Source organism: Schistocerca piceifrons, chromosome 1 (genome assembly GCF_021461385.2).
Source record: "Schistocerca piceifrons isolate TAMUIC-IGC-003096 chromosome 1, iqSchPice1.1, whole genome shotgun sequence".
NCBI classification, from domain to species: Eukaryota; Metazoa; Arthropoda; class Insecta; order Orthoptera; family Acrididae; genus Schistocerca; species Schistocerca piceifrons.
In genome coordinates, this window is record NC_060138.1 from 278,630,766 (window position 1) to 278,646,222 (window position 15,457).

General features: G+C 42.5%; 1 protein-coding gene across 3 annotated transcripts in view; it reads left to right on the top strand.

Annotated features, from left to right (window-relative positions):
* Window positions 1-15,457, top strand: part of LOC124784441 (ankyrin-1-like) — a 310,421-nt gene that overhangs the window by 178,321 nt on the left and 116,643 nt on the right. The window lies entirely within an intron of this gene.

A 15,457-nucleotide genomic window follows, 5' to 3' on the forward strand; every position in this document is an offset into this window, starting at 1 on the left:
CCTCTTGCTATAGCCATTCTCTCTGAAAACATCTCAAGTGCTGAAATTCAGACTGTAGGACATCGTCATCAAAAATTACCTATTCTCTGTGTGGTAATGTGCTCAGGACCGCTTTCCTGTGTACAAGGTGGTGAACACTATTGCCGTTCGAGTACTGATCAGTGAGTGTCAGTTTCCTGCACACTGTATGAACAAGCTGGGCTCCTGCATTCCACTAAACTAAAACATGCAAGAAAGGTAGCTTACCATCCTTCTCCTTCTCCTGGCAGATTTAATGTTGGTATGGACACCGTTCATGTGATCAACAAACTGTTGCATTTCATTTTCACTGTGAGGCCTTATCAGAAACATGTCATCGACTTATCTTAGGCAGCAAGACAGATGCAATACCAAAGAGTTTAGAGCCTGCTTGTCGAAATGCTCCATGAAGACATTTGCGACTGCTGGAGACAGTGGAGATCCCATTGCTGTGCCATCCGTTATTTCATAATATTCATTGTGGTACAGGAAATACGTTGTTTTAGGACATGAGGAAACAATTTGATGATTCCAGGTGTAAATTATCGGGCCAAAACATCCAGCATGTCTTGTACTAGCACCCTTGTAAAAAGTAACACAACTTCCAGACTAACCATTACATTGTTTAAGCCTATTTTCATCTTCTTTAGTTTTACAACAAATGTGTGTGAGTCTACAACAAGATGTTCACAATGTCCCAGTTTTGGTGCTAATAATTGTGCAAGATGTTTTGTCAGTCTGTAGGTTGGCAAATTTATTGCACTAACAATGGACCTAAGAGGGACATTTTCCTGATTGTATCTTTGGTAAACCATAAAGCGTGAGAAAAGTGTGGGAGGTCTGCCGGCAAGAGGTGTTAATAACTTTACTTTCTTTCTGACAGTGGCCCGTGTGGGATCATGACTAGGCTTGTGGTATGAATCATCTTTTAATAAAAGTCTTCAGTGTTCAGAACCACAGCAGTATTTTCTTGTTGACAGGTAAGGCCTCCATAGCCGGCGCAGTTCTGTGATGGAACTATGGGAAGACAATCGAATTGATATCGATGCAGCGAGTTTTCAGCGTTTAGGGTGCGCAGTGCAGCAGAATCGAATGTGCTCAAATAGTGCATGCCCAACACCAAGTGAATCCACCACGCATGTGCTGGTGGGGCCTTAAATACCAGTGCTCAGTGCGTTTCCGCCAGTACCGCCTAAAGATGGCTAGAACACTCTGCACCAAAATATTGTGGCAGGAAGTTACAAACATCTGGCAGTTCTCCCTAAAATTTTCTGGAGCAATAAGCCACATTGTTCCTCCTGGCTAAAATTAGATTCCAGTGGCTTGACTTTCTCCAGTATATAGCCAGTGGTTAGTCTGATGTCCTCAGCTGCCTCGTACAAGTGATGCTGAATGCACTACTCTATTCCACTAATAATATACAAAATTGGTAGATGTCGCGGACTCAGTGCTGCCACAGAGGGATAGTCCTGTTCTTGATAGGAGAATTAAACAACTGTCCTAGTGGCCTCAGCTCCTCCATAGTTAAGCTGTCAAACATGTTATATTGCTTATGTGTTGTCTTCCACAGACTTGCAAGTTGTTGTGCTGCCATAGATACGTGCACTTTCCCAACTGAATGGCAACAAGGTTGATGAGAAAAATTGATGACAGTCAAATAAGTTTCTGGCATTAGGATCAAGCTCATACCTAGTCTGCCATATTCATTGTCTCACTATGGGATGACTCCTCCTCTTCAAAATTCTGTCCACTGTAAGAGTTTGAATGTGGCACTTAACAGCAGTGCATAGAGGAATTACCTCCTTGTCCTGGCAGCACTGCAAAAATGCTAAAGAAAGTAGATGTGATTCCTTTTTCTACAGTTTTTCCAGCAGTCTCACAATGCACATTACACCTTCACTGTAGAGGAAAGATATGTGATCTCTGAGTCTTTCTTGGTTTTCAAGCTGTGTCAATTCAAATAAAATTCTCGAGCTTTCAATGGCTGTATCCACAATCATTATCAGAAGCAAAAGCACTGATTGCTGGGGGTGGCTCAGTTTTCTGCTTATATGGCCACAGTTGTAGCCTCTGCACAAATTGGAGAGGGCCAAAATGATGCATAGGCAGAAGGTGAATTGCGCAGGTCATAGCAGCTCCGGTCCACCATGGGACCGAGTAACATCAAGTGGCACAAGGGACCAACGTCACATTTGAAACTGCTTCTCCCATGTCCCTACAAGTGTCAAGTACCTGTCATTTCTTCCTTTCAACATCCAAAGCCTGCCCCCATGCCCTACTAAGTGTGTACCCCTGTTTGCATTAAAATTGTTGCTGCTCATTCTAATCTCAGCTGCCTCTTTTATAACATAATCCCAGTATATAATATTAGGTAGAAGGAATGATATGACTTACACTTATTGCATGAGACCAAGGACTTGGTTGCCTTACCAATCCACAAAGGAAATGCTACTGTGGTTCTGAACACTGAAGACTACCATCTGAAGGTGCTAAATTTATTAGAAGATGACATGTATCGGAAGCTTAGTTTCAGTCTGACACAGGCCATCATCAGAAAGACAGGAGTTATTAAAGGACTCTGGTTTAGCAGATGAATTGGTGAAGAAATTGATGCATTTTGCTGCCAGACCACCCAAGCTTTATGGATTGCCAAAGGTATGTAAGGAAACTGTACTTCTTACGTCCATTGTTGGTGCAATCAGTTCACCCACCTACAGACTGACAAAACATCTGGCACAATTATTAGCACCAAAGCTGGAACACAGTGAACACCTTGTTGTAAACTCACACACATTCGTTGAAACACTCAAGAAAATGAAAATAAATCAAACTGACGTAGTGATTAGTTGGGAAGTTGTGTTACTTTTTACGGTGTGCCAGTACAAGACTCACTGGATCTTTTGATCTGAGAGTTTCCACTTGGAATCATCAAATGGTTCTGTCATGTTCTAATGACACTATGCTTCTTGTGCCATGACAAAAATTACCAAATGGTTGATGGCTCAGCAATGGGATCACCACTGTCCCCGTCAGTCATGAATTTCTTCTTGGAGCACTTGGAGGAGTAGGCTCTTAACACTGTGACATTGCTTCTATTTTGCTTCCTAAGGTATGTCGATAATACCTTCCTGATATGGCCTCACAGTGAAGATGCTCCAGTGTCCTCCCCAACATTAAATTTATCATCCAGGTGGAGAAGGATGGCAAGCTCTTGTTAATGGATATTTTAGTTGAGCAGAAGGCAGAAGACTGGCTTGTTCCTTCGGTACAGGAAAGGATTCACATTGATCAGCACTTTAATGGCAGTAGTTTTCACTGCCTTGTACACGAGAAAGTGCTCCTGAACACAGAGAGCAGAAACTAATTCTGATGAAAACCACCTACAGTCTGAATTGTAGTACTTGAGACATATGCTCAGAGAGAATGGTTGTAACAAGAGAGCATTGGAAACACTTTCAGGTGCCACTCAAGAAGGATGCCTTGTGAATCGGCAGAAGAAGTCAAGCTGGCTGCTTTCCTTCCATACTGTGGGGCAAAGAGCAGCAAGTTAGGATATGTGCTCCAGAGGCATGGACTGAGACCAGTGCTCTGGCCTGCCCCAAGTTATGAGATATGCTGCGCCCTGTTACAGACAACATAGCTCTTCATGTGCCAGTGTGTATGGTGTCCCTTGCAAATGCAGCTGCATCTATCTAGGTCAGACAATTTGCACAACTGCAGAGTGTTGTACTGAGCACAAGAGTCATATTAAACAAAGGGATCTTGACAAGCTGAGCATTGCCTGGAAAATGGACACAAAATATTGTTTGAAAACGAGAGTGTTTTAGCTCATGTGTCAACATATTGGGATTCCATTATAAAAGAAGCAGCTGATATTAGAATGAACAACAACAATTTTAATACAGACCAGGGGTACACCCTTAGTATGGCATATGGGCAAACTTTGGATGTTGAGAGGAAGCAACAATGGATGCTTTACACTGGTAGGGAGACGAGAGCAGCAGGATCAAGCATGGCACTGGCCCCTCATGCCACCTGACATCATTTGATCACCCTTTGGGCTGGAGCTGTTATGGGCTACCCAACTCACCTTTTGCGCATGCATTGTTTTGACCCTCTTTGATTGGTGCCAGAGCCTACAATCGCAATATGAGCGGAAAACCATGCCAGCCGAGCAACAGTGGCTCTACTCGTGACAACAATGGCAGAGGTAGTCATTGAAAGCTTGGGAATTTTATTTGAATTGACGTGGCTTGAAAACCAATAAGATTTTTTTCAGGCATACTACTGTGAAGGATTGCAAGAAAACACATCCTTCACTCCCGAAATTCACCGGGTTCAACGAACAGTAACCTGCTACCCCAGTGCCCTCCACCCAACACTTTCTACCCCCTTTGTTCTGTTACCTCCTCCCTTTTCTCGTCCCCTCACCCTTTTTGTATGCTGCCCTCTGCCAACACAACCACCCATCTTTTCCCTTCCCCACTTCTCTCCTGTTCGCTCCTCATTTCACCCCACCACCTCTCCGAACCAGAGCCCCACAATGCTGTGAACATTGTCAGTGTAGTCCCTGCGTGCTCTGCCAGACAGCACTCTTGTCTCCCCCCACCTGTACCCTAGTATCCTCTCCCCTTGCCTGTCCCCTCCAGATTTCTGCTTCTGTTCTATGTGACAGCTACATTCTTATCTGAGCTGCCAGAGATGGCAGTAATGTGTATATGAGATGTACTTGCCTTGTGTGAATGAATTTGTGTGTGTTCCTTTTTCTGAAGAAGGCTTTGGATGAAAGCTAATGTGTAAGTGTCTTTTCATTGTGGCTCTCTGCAGCTCAGTGTGCCATCTTTACGTTGAGTAGCAATCTATCTTTTCCTTATATCATCATTCTCTAAAATAATACTGTTTTTGGACATTGTATGGGTTATTCTTCTGAATACATCAGATAAGAATAATAAGATTTATAATTTATAAGCTAAAGCCTTGAGTTTAACAATAAATTTAACATTTTAATATATTTCACATTTGATAATATATAAAACCAGTGTTACAAGCTTTTATCATTGTAATACAGCTTGTGAATTACCTAATACTAGAGGCTGAAATTATTACAAAGCAGAAGATGTCTGTTTACTTTTAATGAAGGCAAAGAACTCATCTAGAGAATCAACTGGATTTTGTGTTAAAGTTCTTTTCATTTGATAATGGGAAGGGCCGTGAAATTTTTACGAAGGACATTTTCTAGCTCCAGACCAGCATGAAGTGTATATTTTTCCATATAATGCTACTCTGTTGGTGTATATATGGTGTTTTGCCTTTTATCTAGTGCTGTGACATTTTAAGTTTGGATTCATTGTTTTCACAAGCAGTGTTACTTTTACTATACAGGGCGTGTCTTGTTAACATGTAGAAACCACTGAAGCAACATAGATGATGCTGAGACAATTAATTTAAGACACATGGGGTTGCAGATGTCAGGAAATACCCCAAATGTGGCCGAAAAATGTTGAACATGTGACGTTACCAGATTACGTACCTGCTGTACATTGGCTTGTCGATCCTACCCTCCCTGATCACCAGATCTCACTTCGTGTGACTTTTTTGTGTGGGGACACAATACGGATCTGGTGTATCTACTGTCTCTATCATGTGATGTAGCGGAGCTCCAGGAGAGAATACGGGAAGTGACTGCCACAGATGACGATGCCATACTGGGGTGGGTATGGCAAGAATTCGATTACCGTATTGATGTCTGCCAGGTCACTCATGGTTTGCATATTGAATGTTTGTAAAAAAAACCTTTCAGATTTTCTCTTCAAAATGCAATATGTATGACATCTGTACAATGCTTAGGTCTTGTGCAATAAATAATTGAAAGTGTTCCCGGACTTTATGTTCTCCCTATATTGACGTCTACATTCTTAAATTGCTTGTCTCGGAATCATCTACTAAGTGTCTTATGCTTAACTGCTTGTCTCAGTGTCATGTACCTCACTTCAGGGGTTTTGAAAGATTAATAAGAATCACCCTGTATGTACACTTATAATTAAATATGCCTAATTTTGGAAGCAGGTTTTGTGGTTATTGATATGACACTACATATAATTCTGACAGCTTTTGTCAACTATGTAGTAATGTGTTTGTGTTGTGGCAGCCCATACTTCTATCACATAGTTCAGGTTCTATGAAATAACAAATGATATGTAGCTTCCGACACATACATGTTTTTAAAATAATTAGTAATCATTTTTGGCAAACATGTTTTTAGATTCCTTGTAGGCTGTTTAAGAAATCTTAACTTCAAGTCCCTCTTGAGGTTATCCTGGACTGTAATCTTCAAGAATTTTGCCCAGTTTTCCATTTACGCAGTAATATTTTTATGGATGGTTTCATACCAAACTCTGTTTCTAGGTGTTAAATCCATTATTGCAGTTAAAGTCCATTATTGCAGTCTTTGTAGCACTTATAAGTTGATGGACTTCATTGAAATACTGGTCTGTTTCTGTTGTGACAGTGCCATGACATTTAACAGTGCCGCCATGCCAGTACGCGCAAACGGCGATAGAGGCACTCCGCAACTCAGCTGAGTGCGGGAGCGCCACCTAGCTACGAACGGCGCCGGCCGCATGTCACGGCACGGCAGTCGAATAAGAGATACTGAGTTGTTATCATGTAACCAGCTATTGTTCCTAAGTGAGTGTGTTTGAATATCCACGCAAATATTGGTGATTAAAGGTTATAACACTTTTTGGCAATGAGGTCGGATATTTTCACTGCGTTGTGGATTTGTGTGTTCGTGACGGGGCAGACATGGAACAGCTTATGCAAGCGCTCATTGAACAACAAACACAGTTGACGGCTGCTATTCAGGCGTTGTTGACGTCACTTACTCATCGTCTGTCTTCCTCTTCTCCGCCTCCATTCCTTCCTTACGACGAGGCCGCTGAAGACTGGGAGGATTATGAGAAGCGTTTGTGGCAACACTTCTTGGCTTTCGGCATTGTCGACGCTCCTATGTTGTAAGTCGTTATTTCTATCTTGGATTTCCCCACGGATCTATCAGCTGCTATCTCAGTTAGCCCCTCTGCGGGAACCTGCCTCTCTGTCCTTCCAAGAAATGTGTGACTTATTGTGTAACTATTACCGAAAAAACACCCACGTCGTTGCCGCCCACGTGGCATTCTACCGGTGTCGTAAACAACCCCATCAATCTTACCGGGCTTGGGCGGGGGAACTACACAGTCTGAGTAGGAAATGTCAGTTTGTCACGGACACTCATGATGAGTCTTATGCTGATTCAATGGTTAGGGATGCTATTCTACGGCTTGCTCCTGATAAAGAAGTTCGGCAACATGCCCTACAACTGCCAAACCCGTCGTTGTCAGAAGTTCTAAGCATCGCTCAATCCTTTGAAGTGTCTTACGCTGCTGCCACGCAAATAGACGCGTGGTGTGATGTAGGCGCTGTACAGTCAACTTTCGACTCGGACAATTTGCCTGTTTCACAGGAGAACGAAGATGTGGCGGCGGTTCACTCGCATAAACAACGTCGCGTTGGGCCACAACGCTTGCAGCAACAACAGCAACCACAGAAGCAGGTTCGTTCTGCACTTCCTTCTTGTCCACGTTGTTTCGTACAGCATGACAGGGCCGCGTGTCCAAAACGTTGGGCCACGTGTAATTCATGTAGCAAAAAAAGCCACATTGCTTTTGTGTGTCAGTCCCCTAAAGTTCCTGTCGACGAGGACGAGGCATCAGACATGGATGTTAACTGTGTGCTTTCCCAAACAAATAAGTTGTTTGTTACTGTTCGTGTTCTGGATAAAGACATTTGCATGCAAGTGGACACTGGCTCTGCAGTAACTCTCATTAATTCTCGCACGTATTTGGAGTTGGGCTCCCCTCCCTTGTCTCCAGTTACGCGAAATCTGAGAACTTATAATAAACAGAAAATTCCTATCATTGGCCAGTTTGATGCTTCCACTGCCTACAAGTCTGTTGTTAGGCCCCTCACGTTTTATGTGGTGGATCATGCGGGCACTGAAAACCTGTTCGGTTATGATGCTTTCCAGTTGTTCGGGTTCTCCGTTGATGATGATGTGCACCTCATATCGGAGAATATTCCGTATCAACAGCTGGATGGATTGTGTTCTGAATTTTCGTCCGTGTTCTCTGCTGGTCTGGGTCGTGCCAAGGATTTTGAAGCCCATATTACTCTTAAACCTACAGCTCGCTCTAAGTTTTTCCGGGCACGCCCTATTCCGGTAGCATTGCGTGCACCTGTCAAGGCTGCGATAGACAGGTTAACAGCTTCAGGGATTCTCCTTCCTGTTACCTCCAGTGAATGGGCATCGCCAATCGTGGTGGTTTCTAAACCAAACGGGAGTCTGTGATTGTGTGGTGATTTTAAAGCCACTGTCAACCCTCAGAGCCTCATTGACACTTATCCTCTTCCCTGTCCTGAGGAGTTATTTACCAAGCTCGCTGGGGGCCACTTCTTTTCCAGATTTGACTTATCGGAGGCGTACCATCAGTTGCCGTTGGATGCTTCTTCCAAGGAATTTCTCGTCATCAACACTCCTTGTGGGTTGTATCAGTACCAGCGGTTACCATTTGGCGTCGCAAGTACGCCGGCCATTTTTCAGCGGTTTTTGGAACAGCTCATGGCTTCTGTTCCCGGCTGCATAAACTATCTGGATGACATTGTTGTCACGGGGGCCTCCACTGAGGAGCACCTTCGCAATTTGCGTTCACTGTTTCGGGTTTTGCATTCGGCTGGGTTGAGGTGCAATCTGGACAAGTCACAGTTCTTCCAACCCTCCATTGTGTATCTTGGTTTCCACTTGTCCCGTGAGGGTATACGTCCTCTACGTCAGCACGTTGTGGCCATTAACGCTCTACCCCGGCCATCTACAGTCAAAGAACTTCAGGTGTTTCTAGGCAAGATTGCTTATTATCACAAATTCATTCCATCCGTGGCGGCGGTAGCTCATCCTCTGAATCAGCTGTTACGAAAAAACATCTCTTTCTGTTGGTCTGACAAGTGTGAGCAGGCTTTTGTCTGCCTGAAGGCTCATTTGCAGTCGGCGCCTTGTCTTGCCACATTCCGTCTGGGTCAGCACTTGGTTCTGGCGACTGACGCGTCACAGTATGGCGTAGGGGCTGTTCTTGCCCATTGGTATGAGGATGGGTCGGTAAGACCCATCACCTATGCTTGCAAGACCCTCAATGATGCGCAATGATGTTACTCTCAAATCGAAAAGGAGGCGCTCGCTATCATTTATGCTCTAAAAAAGTTCAGCGTTTTTTGGTATGGTTCTAAGTTTCACCTCATCACCGACCACAAGCCGCTGGTGTCTCTGTTCAGCCCATCGGTGTCGCTTCCAGATAAGGCAGCTCACCGCCTGCAACGTTGGGCCTTATACTTGTCTCGTTTTCACTATGTGATTCACTATCGCCCCACGGCCCAGCACACCAACGCTGACGCATTGTCGCGATTGCCAATGGGCCGACGCGGTTTTCGATCGTGATGAACTATTCTGTTTCCACATTGATGAGGAAGAACGTCGTGCGGTCAAGGGTTTTCCACTTACAGGTTCGCAGGTCGCGTCGGCTACTGCGCGGGACCCAGTCCTGCGCCAGGTGATCGGTTTTGTTCAACCGGGTTGATCCTCTTTGCAACTACCATGCCTTGCGCCTTCGTCTGTCTGTTCGTGATGGTGTTGTTCTGGCCACGGATGGCGCATCTCCAAGGGTCGTGGTGCCAGCCTCTCTTCGCAAAGATGTTCTCAAACTGTTGCATGAAGGCCATTGGGGTATTTCTCGGACTAAGTCCCTGGCCTGCAGGCACGTTTATTAGCACGGTATTGATTCGGACATCGCCCACATGGTTGCTGCGTGTGGTTAGTGTGCTCAACAACTGGCTGCACCTCGTACAATGCCCTCTCCATGGCCTGATCCGGCACAGCCATGGGAATGGGTGCACGCTGACTTTGCTGGCCCCTTCCTTGGTACTTATTGGCTACTGTTAACTGACGCCTTCTCAAAGTTTCTGTTTGTTGTCTGATGTCCGTCGCCCACCACTGCAGCGACGACGCTGGCTTTGTCGAAAATCTTTGTGCTAGAAGGTCTTCCATCCATGATCGTCACGCACAATGGCCCTCAGTTCTCTTCGCAGGCCTTCCGTGATTTTTGTACTGGACAAGGGATTCATCATGTTCCAGCACCACCCTTCCATCCGCAATCGAATGGGGAGGTCGAGCACCTTGTCCGCACTTTCAAAAGCCAGATGAAAAAATTCCTTAGTGATTTTTCCACAGATGACACTCTGCTGCAATTTCTGAGTTCTTATCGCTTCACGCCACTGGGTGATCGCAGCCCTGCTGAACTCTTGCATGGCCGCCAACCACGCACTCTACTGCACCTGCTTCACCCTGTCAGGCCGTGTGCTGTGTCCCCTAGTGCGGGAAAATACTTGGTGGGGGGGGCCGACGTGTGGGCACGAGGATATGGATCTCGCCCTAAATGGATTCCAGGGGTGGTCAAGGCTCTTCGCAGCCGCCGGCTTTGTGAAATACATACGGATGACGGCATGGTTGTTCGCCATTATGACCAGATGCGCCCACGAGTGGTGGCCACGCCTGTGCCACCGCCCCTTCCTGCGCCTCCACCAGCCCGAGAAGCCAGTCCTGTCACTGCTGCCAATCTACCGTACGTGTTGATGCAGCCGCCATCGCTACCGTTTCCGAGTATGCCAGAACCGGCACCAGTCGCGACGCCGCCTTCTCCGGGACCCATCTCGCTGGAGCGCACCCCCCAGGTCCACGATACCTATGGATGCTGCTCCGGAGTTTTCACCCATCATCTCATCCAGGAGGCACATTCCATGCACGAGCTTGGAAGTGAGTGTTTTTTTTTCAAGGGGAAAAAGTGTTGTGACAGTGCCACGACATTTAACAGTGCCGCCACGACAGTATGCGCAAACGGCGATAGAGGCGCTCCGCAACTCAGCTGAGCGCGGGAGCGCCACCTAGCTACGAACGACGCTAGCCGCATGTCACGGCACGGCAGTCGAATAACAGATACTGAGTTGTTATCATGTAACCAGCTATTGTTTCTAAGTGAGTGTGTTTGAATATCCAAGCAAATATTGGTGATTAAAGGTTATAACAGTTTCATTAATAACACAGTTACACAGTACCTTTAGACTGTCATAAGCTTTTTATTTGCACATAATTGATGTATTATCTTCATACAGTATTATTATTATTATTATATTTTTTTAGAATCAGGAACATAGTACTTTATAACATTAACGTGAATCAATAAATGAAGGTATTTCGGTGTGGAACCTTGAGGTACTGCATATTTTATATTAATAAGTTTGGATTTGAATGACCCACTGCTTGTTTTAAGCAACAAATATTGTTTCCTGTTGCTCATGTATGATTTCATTAACAGACAGAATTTGCTCTCATACTCAGATTCCTTAGCAAGTCAAGTAATATGGAGATGATACACAATAAGATACATTTTCTAGATCGAGGAATACTGCGATAACATATTCTTTGTTCTCTAAGGCAATTATTATTTCCTCTGTTAACTGTGCTGCAACTTTTGAAATTGACTTGTTTTTCATAAAGCCATTTTGATCCTCAAATATTGGGTAGTGTTGACACTGGAATGTAATTAGTCTAGTGTAAATAGCCTTCTCAATTCTCTTAGAACGTGTAGGTAAGACTGAGATTGGGTCATTATCTTCGGTTTTAGATTTATGAGAGGGTATCGTACAGTTCTAATTATCACCCTTAAAAATGGGTAGTCTGTGTTGATTTTTTGTTATTAGTTCTTCCCTATATAGTCACCATCCAGATTTATACATTTTTCTCGGCATTCCTTGACCTTCCAAATGCCTTGATCATAGAAGTTTGCAGATTTTGCCGTAAAACACTCTTTTACTTCATTAATGACGTTTTGTCAAATCGACGACCGTGCAACGAATTCTTCATTTCTGGTAACAAGAAAAGTTGGTGAGAGGCCAGCAAATAAGGTGGATGCTGCAATATCTCAAAGCCACATGCCCTTATATTGTCAAGAGCAAGTTGAGATGAATGAATGAGATCAACACCTTTCGAGAGTGTACCATAGTGTTTCGTAATCAGGGGTTTGCAGAACTAGAGTAAAAGATTGCTGTAGCATCTGGCAGTGATGATTTGACCCATGGAAAAGTAATCTGTGAGGGTGACTCCACAACAGTCCCACAGAAGTTGAAAGCATGACTTTCCAAGCTGACATTTGCACTTCGCTCAGCTGTCAGGGACATGTGACCTGTTTGCAAATTGCTTTTGCACCTCACAATAGATCATAAGATTAGCAGTCATTTCCATAAACAGCTGACATCTCATCACGCATCCCCCAGGTACTTGTACCCTTCAAATGTAATCAATTCCGAGATTCACCGTGGGGGGAAAAAAGGAAAATTGACACAATTAACTGAAATTTTTAGCGTCATGCACTGGGTGGCCAATGATAAAACTGAGAAAGTTTTTATCAGTGTAGCATAATTATTTCAGGATGATAATTAGAACCTTCAGTACCCACTCGCATCATCTTCTCTGTTGATTGATGATAGTTGCTCTATTTTTAGATAGTCTAGGAAAGTACTTTATGTAATTAAATCATTACTGCTGTGGCCATATTATCAGACATGGTATATAGGTATCTGGGTGTAGTTCTTTTTATACCATTGTAAGCTTTTTAGCATACTACTGAGATTTTCAATATTTTAATCATGGGTAGTTCATTTTGTCACATTTTTTTTTTCTTTTTGTTGCTTACAATAATTATTTTCAGCATCTATCAGCACCTTAACACAGTGGTCAAGTACCTATAAATAATACTTTAAAAAATATAACTTAAGAAATTGTGTAAAAGACCAGCATGTCACCATTGTTTTTCACTATACTGTACTTTAATTGTAAAACTGACTCACTCTGCATAATAGCAAGAGGTCCCTATTACAATGAAAGGAACACGCAAATAACTAACCCTCCAATGAATTATCCGTTGCTATTGTTCTGTATTGTTATCAGTATTCTCAAGCAACTTACTGCATCAAACAGGACCACAGCACATTGGAGTGGCTCATATATTAAACTATATTCTGTAGACTGTAATAGGTATGCAATATCATATCATTTTCTCTGCTGTACAAACATACAGTTCCATAATTTTGTTTGTGTGTGTATGTATACATATAAGCAAACACATAGGTTGTATAATTAATAAATGTGTGTCGGGTTTAAATGCAGCAGAGGTGCTGTAGGAATCAGCTTTAATTGAATGCTGAGTCAACAAAAGTGCTGACATAAATTTCATAGCCATGAAAAAAAAGTAAGTCTATTGCAATGAAATTTTACGTGTGTATTATAAACCTCATAGACAAAAAATTTGTCGCGCCCAAGACATACCTCACTAACATTGTGTAATATGACCTCTAGCCTTAATAATGGCCTCAAACTAGTGAGAAAGATGATCCACTAGTTTCTTCAGGTATCTGGCTGATGCCAGTCATTGGTGATTAGATCCAATACAGCTAGAAAACCATGGGAATGTTGATTCGTTAAAAAATTGGTAATAGTCTTAATGTCTTATTCTCTCTTACCTTCAGAACAGTTGTGTGCTTACTGTGGTGGTCACAATTATTCTTCCATATGTACATTTCATGGAATTATGGTCTGTGATTAAAATTCATTGAAATTGGTAGTAAAGTATATTTTGGCTGTTTCTTGCTTTTTTGTTCCCTGACCACATAATGTAGTCATTTGTTCTTGTGATCATATTTTATGTCTTTTTACAGTTTCTTTCTTTGTTCATGTCTTTCTTCTTTGGTTCTGTTCAAGATCTTCATCTTTGTTCGTCCACATGTTATGCTGCAGATAACAGTAGCTGTGCCCAGTTTACCATTGCAACATGCATATGCTTGATGAATCTATGATTAAACCACTTCCTGTTTGGAATCAATTTCAGTTAATTACTTTCTTGTACATACCTGTTCATATTTAACTGTATCCCGAGCATCATGTTTCTGAGTGTTGAAGTCACTGTCAGTGTAAGTACCATTCCTCCACAAATCAAGTTAGTTATTATTCATCTTCAAAATTATTCACAATAAATTATTGCTGTTGATTCTGATGATGACAAGAAGCTCCACTTATTCACTGAGAGCATAACATATACAGATGTGATCCACAAGACAACATATGAAATACTGCAAAATTAAATTTTTTGAAAAATGCAAAAATAGATATTCATTAGTTTTGCAGCATGGAACTCCACTTTCGCTGTAACATTCCTTGGCTATTTTTTGCTGATTCCTTCCCCTGTCCCTCTTTCCATTTCATCGCCCTGTTGCAGACAGTGTTCAAATAATTGTCTTCTCCAGTTTTCAACCAACCTACCACCATGCTGTCCCACAAGGGAGACTATGTCAATAAAAGTTCAGTAAGTCTCGATGGTGCACATTGAAAAACCATTAAATCTGAGACAACAGACAGTTTTATTTCATTTATAAAGTTTATTCAACTGGTATGAACCTTCACAGGTCTTTTACAAAAACGCATAATGAACAAACTATACATTCTTCGCATATGACTGAGTGCCGAAAAAATTTTACTTTGTATACAAGATGGTCTCAAGAATTATGTCATTTAATTTCTGTACATGCTCCTTTTTATGTTGTGTTGACTTATTATAAAGAATTCAACTAGTATTGTGTGATGTTTTACAGATAATGTATTTCTATGTAAAACACTTTAATAGTCATTAACTTGAATGCTTAACACTGAAAATGCTATATTATAGTGTACACATGTTCTTCAATCACAGGTTTAAAAGATTCTTTATCCTACACAATGTCTTACACTTTTCATTCTCTATATTCCTCATTTTTTGTCTAAAAGATAGTTTTATAAAAAAAGATTTTGAAAACAACATATCAATTATTAGTAGACTTAGACATTAGAATATAACACAGACAGTTCGTGTCCGTACTGCATTGGCTGCTGAAAAAGATACATTATTAATCTTTTGTTCAGTTATTTCTTACATTCTTGTCAGTGTAATTGATCACACAGTGATTTTTTACGGGAACAGTTCAGGTGCTATATTTTAATTGAATGATTCCACATACAGAGAGATGTGTGTTGAATGTTATGTGAATGACTGAAAGAGTGGTGTGCAGGTGTGTGTGTGTGTGTGTGTGTGTGTGTGTGTGTGTGTGTGTGTGTGTGTTTTTTTTTTTGGTGGGTGGGTCGATGTGGGGCGAGTGGGTGCACACATGCGTGTGTGAGCATGTGCGACACACACTGCGCAAAATGTAGAACACAAAACACTTCCTGCTGTCCCAACATCATTTTTACTAGAACTGCTGCTACCTAGCAGTAATC